The sequence below is a fragment of the Triticum dicoccoides genome, chromosome 7B, assembly GCF_002162155.2.
Source record: "Triticum dicoccoides isolate Atlit2015 ecotype Zavitan chromosome 7B, WEW_v2.0, whole genome shotgun sequence".
NCBI lineage: Eukaryota > Viridiplantae > Streptophyta > Magnoliopsida > Poales > Poaceae > Triticum > Triticum dicoccoides.
The window spans coordinates 282353292-282360294 of record NC_041393.1 but is presented as its reverse complement, the minus strand read 5'-3'; positions in this window follow the sequence as shown (position 1 = coordinate 282360294).

Sequence of the window (7003 nt, the reverse complement as noted above, 5' to 3'; positions counted from 1 at the left end):
AAAGTGTTGAATATGATGAGATTTTCTCACTCGTATCGATGCATAAAGTTTGTCTGAATCATGTTAGCAATTGCCACATTTTATGAAATCTGGCAAATGGATATCAAAATTGTGTCCCTGAATGGATTTCTGGAAGAAGAGTTGTATATGATGCAACCAGAAGGTTTTGTCGATCCGAAAGGTGCTAACAAAATGTGCAAGCTCCAGCGATCCATCAATGGACTGGTGCAAGCATCTCGGAGTTGGAATACACGCTTGATAAGTTGATCAAAGCATATAGTTTTATACGGACTTGCAGTGAAGCCTGTATTTACAATAAAGTGAGTGGGGGCACTATAGCCTTTTTGATAAGTATATGTGAATGACATATTTTTGATCGGAAATAATGTAGAATTTTCTGGAAAGCATAAAGGAGTGTTTGGAAGGAGTTTTTCAAAGAAACGCCTCAGCAAAGCTACTTACATATTGAGCATCAAGATCTATTGAGATAGATCAAGACGCTTGATAAGATTTTCAATGAGTACATACCTTGACAAGATTTTGAAGTAGTTCAAATGGAACAGTCAAAGAAAGAGTTCTTGCCTGTGTTGCAAAGGTATGAAATTGAGTAAGACTCAAATCCCGACCACGGCAGAAAATAGAAAGAGAATGGAAGTCATTCCCTATGCTTCAGTCATAGGTTCATATTGTATACTCTGCCCTGGTTTGGCAAGGGAGTACAATTTGATCTAAGAGTAGATCACTGGACAGCGATCAAGAATATCCTTAGTGAGTACTAAGGAGATGTTTCTCGATTGTGGAGGTGATAAAAGAGTTTATCGTAAAGAGTTACATCGATGCAAGATTTTTCACCGATCCAGATGACTCTAAGTCTCAATCTGGATACATATTGAAAGTGGGAGCAATTAGCTAGAGTAGCTCCGTGTAGAGCATTGTAGACATAGAATATTTACAAAATACATACGGCTCTGAATGTGACAGACCTGTTGACTAAACTTCTCTCACAAGCAAAACATGATCATACCTTAGTACTCTTTGGGTGTTAATCACATAGCGATGTGAACTAGATTATTAACTCTAGTAAACCCTTCGGGTGTTGGTCACATGATGATGTGAACTATGGGTGTTAATCACATACAGACGTGAATATTGGTGTTGAATCACATGATGATGTGAACTAGATTATTGACTCTAGTGCAAGTGGGAGACTGAAGGAAATATGCCCTAGAGGCAATAATAAAGTTATTATTTATTTCCTTATATCATGATAAATTTTTATTATTCATGCTATAATTGTATTAACCGAAAACATAATACATGTGTGAATACATAGACAAACTGATTGTTACTATTATGCCTCTACTTGACTAGCTCATTGATCAAAGATGGTTATGTTTCCTAGCCATTGACATGAGTTGTCATTTGATTAACGGGATCACATCATTAGGAGAATGATGTGATTGACATGACCCATTCCGTTAGCTTAGCACACGATCGTTTAGTATGCTGTTGTTGCTTTCTTCATGACTTATACATGTTCCTATGACTACGAGATTATGCAACTCCTGTTTACCGGAGGAACACTTTGTGTGCTACCAAACGTCACAGCGTAACTAGGTGCTTATAAAGGTGCTCTACAGGTGTCTCCGAAGGTACATGTTGGGTTGGCGTATTTCGAGATTAGGATTTGTCACTCTGATTGTCGGAGAGGTATCTCTGGGCCCTCTCGGTAATGCACATCACTTAAGCCTTGCAAGCATTGCAACTAATGAGTTAGTTGTGAGATGATGTATTACAGAACAAGTAAAGAGACTTGCCGGTAACAAGACTGAACTAGGTATTGAGATACCGACGATCGAATCTCGGGCAAGTAACATATCGATGACAAAGGGAACAACTTATCTTGTTATGTGGTCTGGCCGATAAAGATCTTCGTAGAATATGTGGGAGCCAATATGAGCATCCAGGTTCCGCTATTGGTTATGGACCGGAGACGTGTCTCGGTCATGTCTACATTGTTCTCGAACCCGTAGGGTCCGCACGCTTAAGGTTTCGATGACAGTTATATTATGAGTTTATGAGTTTTGATGTACCTAAGGAGTTCGGAGTCCCGGATGAGATCGGGGACATGACGACGAGTCTCGAAATGGTCGAGACGTAAAGATCGATATATTGGACGACTATTTTCAGACTTCGGAAAGGTTCCGAATGATTCGGGTATTTTTCGGAGTACCGGAGAGTTACGGGAATTCGCCGGGGAGTATATGGGCCTTATTGGGCCATACGGGAATAGAGGAGAGAGGCCAAAAGGAAGGAGGCCTGCCCCCCCCCCCTCTGGTCCGAATTGGACAAGGGGTGCAGCCCCATTTTCCTTCTTCCTCTCCCCCTCTTTCCCCTTCTCCTACTCCAACAAGGAAGGAGGGGGTCCTACTCCCGGTGGGAGTAGACCTCCCCTTGGCGCGCCCCCTCCTAGGCCGGCCGCCCCCTTCCCCCTTGCTCCTTTATATACGGGGACAGGGGGCACCTCTAGACACAACAACAATTGATCCCTTGGATCTCTTAGCCGTGTGCGGTGCCCCCTCCACCATAATCCACCTCGATAATACTGTAGCGGTGCTTAGGCGAAGCCCTGCGACGGTAGAACATCAAGATCGTCACCACACCGTCGTGCTGACAGAACTCTTCCCCGGCACTTCACCGAAATGGTCAGCACCGCTCCAAAGAATCGGTGCTGCATTCATGCCTGGGCAGAGCGGACGCGACCTCTCACTGGCACAAGAGTGATGGTTGCTTCATCCGTCCAACTTACTGCTGGGTCTATGTGATTTGATGGCTCATTGGTCTTTATTACTAAGGTGGTAGGACTGCTGGATGTCCCATGCTTTCGGCGAAAGGAGGTAGTAGATTACAATTTTCTCCATTCTTACAGCGGAGGAGTGCAGGAGCAGTGAAAACACGCAGGCTTAGTGATTACATGGCCCACCTCACACTATCACCGTGCGACACCTAACCCTTTACATAGTACTCCCTCCGTTCCTGAATATTACTAGATGAGTCCCCGCGCGTTGCTGCGGAACAGCGGTATATCTCTCTGCACAAAATTATCGATTTCATAGAACTAAAAAAAATCTATAACCGCATGACAAATGTGGTAGCCAAACTAAATAAACTCCCATCATCATTTAGATCATCCCACGTAAGGAAAAAAGATTAGCCAACTCCTACTGCATAATGGGATTATATTTTTCTTTTTGACATGTTAATGGGACTTAAAATCTCACTTACATGCATGCTACCGGTGCATTCTTGCATGCAGACATGTTGATGTGATTTAAAACCCACTCACATGCATGTGCCACGGTATTTCTGCATGCTTTCATGTGGCTTAGTGCGGAGCCTCTCAATGTCTAGATCAGACGGCTATTATGACTGATTTACTTCATCTAACGGCTACGTCAATTTTGATGATGTGGCTCAAGGAGAGGATAGAGAATTCCTAGTAGTGGGGGCTAGCTATTACTAGTAGATAAGTCTTTGTAGAGATTCCACTAGGTGAACTACATACGGAACAAAATGAATGAATCTACACTTAAAATGCATCTATATACATCCGCATGTGGTTAAAGGTGAAATCTCTGCAAAGACTTATATTTAGGAACGGAGGAAGTACTAGTATAGTACTAGTACATACTGTAATTTATCAGCGAGATAAATTTGTACAATGCTATGAAGCTTCCAGCTCCTGTTACATGTATCTTGCGTCCAAGGTTGCCCGTTGCAACATTTCATCAAATACAAAGGAGACTAACATGCATGCTATTGCATCTCAATGATTGACAGATCATAGAAAATATGTACTCCCTCCGTTCCAAAATAAGTGTCTCAACTTTGTGCAAACTTTAGTACAAAGTTGTACTACTACTAAAGTTGACACTTATTTTGGAACAGAGGCAGCTAAAGAAAAAACGATCCATGCAGTCCCTAGCCCTTGAACTGTGAACCCTAACCAGGCTTCAATTTGCTGGCAACGTTCAAGCTGCCTAATAAATGAAGTTTGCAACCTTTTGACCATCGGTTCATTTTGTGAAGTTTCACCAAAATCGAGATGAGCATCCCTGTGGCAAAGAAATTGAAGAAGCATGATTAGAATAAGATTACTTGGACTAGTTGATGAGACATAAACTCATCACAAATACAGTACGTAGAAGCCAGTAGAGGTATCAGGTATGTGCGGGGCAAAGAAGTAGAGAAATATCCACAGGGAGTGATGTGGGCAGCTGGAGCAGTGGTGCAAGCCGCCTGTAAAGGGAGTTGTACCTGAGGGACGTAGCTCAACGTTGAGGAGGGTGGCGGGAGGCGGCAACTGCCCACGTCACGACAGTGAGCAAGGGACGAAGGCAGCCTCACCGGCTTTGTGAGAGAGAACAGCGGGGACCCCTGATCGGGACGTGCCGACAGTGGGTTTTCGCCATCGGCGACGGCCACCGCATCTACACTAAGCATCCACCCCTTCCCCAAGCGGACGTGATCCGTCGGGATGTTAGAGATGTGGCCACAGTCGTTTTGTGTGAGAGAGTGTGAAGAGAGCAACCCCACCAAGCAACCGTGTAGGCTGGCCCGTCCTGACTATGTATATAGTGGAGCGGTTTCCTTTTCTCTCCATATGAACCTATCATATTGCATACGTGCCACTTAAGAAAAAAAATTAATTATAAATGACGCGGCACCTACTACTCGTTCTCCTATAACCTTGCGCTTGGCATCTCCAAAATATTAACCTTGCGATTGGCTCTTCGCCTCTTCGGGAAGTCGAGCAATAATGGTAGTGCAGTATATATTGTTTTGGCTATATGAGACCGAATGAATTGCTGCACGTCCACCACGTGGGCGAGGGTCGAGGGGCGAGGGAGAGTGCTACTACATACAGAGCAAAATGAGTGAATGTACACTCTAAAATACGTCTGAAATGGTTCAAAACCTATACTCCCTTGCCAGCGCGCGCTTCCCGTGTGAAACAGTCAGCGTCGCCCTGGAGCGTCAGTGTTGCATTAATGCCTGGCCAGAGCGGAGGCGACCTCTCACTGGCGCCGGCTTTGAAGTGGCGCGGCGGCCGAGAGAGGGCCGCTTCCTGGTGCACGCGACTGCTCCGCGTCGAGACTGGCCATAGGCCCTGTTTGGATCCATGGGTTAGAGTTAGTTTGAGCTAGTTGGGGCTCAAATAGCCCTAAAGTATCCAAGCATGAGGGTTTAAATTGGAGCAAGTTGCACCGAACCCACAAAAAAAAACTATCCCACCCAAGAGGTGCTAACTGGAGATAGTTCTCATTGGGACCACTGAAAAATCACTTTTCTCTCTCCATGAAGTGCATTTATTGTCAATCTAACCCTGTCACCCAAACACCTCTTTGGCTACAGTTAGTTCAGGGTTAGTCATGAGTTAGTCTAACCTCTAGCTAAGTTAGAGTATCAAACAGGAGCAGTATAGGACATGCAAGTTGCTCAAAGCATACAGGCAAATTCGTACGTGAAAGGATTTTTTTCTTTTTGAAAATGGAACGTGAAAGGAATTTTTTTTAGAATGCTCTTGGCATGTCGCTAACATGTGATAGTTAACCGACCTCAATAGACGGCAGAAACGCCAGCCCGCCTTACTTTGATAGAGACAAGGAGGGAGAAGCGATACAGGCTGCTGGATTACTAGAGATAGGTGTCGCATGGAAGCCAAGAAATATGGTGATAGCGTGGGTTAGCCATATACTAGTATGATGTAACTACACTCGGCTACCGTGTTTCGTACTCTTCTAGTCCACTGTGGAGATGATTGGTTAATTTTATATCGCTGAATAATATTAAATATTATGATTGCAGACGCTCCACCACAAGGTTCCTTGCTCCTTCTCGGTCGTCCAGAATCTATGTTCTTCCACTCTATTTTTTTACGTGATCTTTTTTCATCCTTTTGCCAACACGCGAGACATCTAGCATCAAGGCGCTCGTGTTATGCAACAATAGTTCCATCTATATGAAGAACATATGGCACTGGAACTATGAGACGGACATGTACCCAGGAGTGGATGTACGAACCTGAGTAATGTTGCGCAGTAAGTGAAGTAGAAAGGCACAAATGGTATGAACATGCATGGCATACAGGGTGTGTTTGGTTTTGTTCTCGTCTCAGCATAGTTGTTCCCTCTTCATGCATGCTCAACTCAACACCCCTCTTCATGCATGCTCTCTTCATGCATGCTTCTAGTGTATTTGTGCTAAACTAGTGTGGACTCATGCACCCTCCATGCACTCTACCAAACACCCAAACTGAGTGCTACTACATACGGAGAAAAATGAGTGAATGTACACTATAAAATACGTCTATATACATCAGTGTTTGGAGTATCTACTAGTAGTTCATATTAAAATCTACTAAAGGACATATATATTCCAAACAATATGATATAATCTCTATAACTAAGGTAGTAGGGACGAGGAGTAAACGAAGGGAGTAGTAAAAAAATTTCCTCGTCCTGCGTGCCACGGCGCGCATGGGCGAGGGAGGAGCAAGCTTCACCTCATCATGTGAGCCACCACACCCGTGGGCGGGGGATACGATGTACTAAGCAAGCTTCTCCTCGTTCTGCGAGTTGACGGGACACATCAAAAGTACTCCAGTGTATAGAGCCTTGCCTCTAAGGTAGGCCCCACATGGTTTGCCTCTTTTTTTAATTTAACATAACGCGTCAAGTCGCAATTTGTTTGTTCACCCGTTGTAGATGATCCTCCCTCCACCAAGTGGACAACCAGTACACGTGCCAAATTACCACATGGGCTGCCTTTTTCATACAGAAATGAGCTCCACCGTGTACCCGCGCGGGTGTGGTTGGGAAAGAGACGGGAGTACGTGCGCCGTGCATGCACCTCTTCTCTTCGTGCACGTCCCCCACCTACGTGGGTGTGTGTGAGAGATACAAACCGCGTTCGTGAGTGTTTTTTGTTTTGTGGTGGGGGG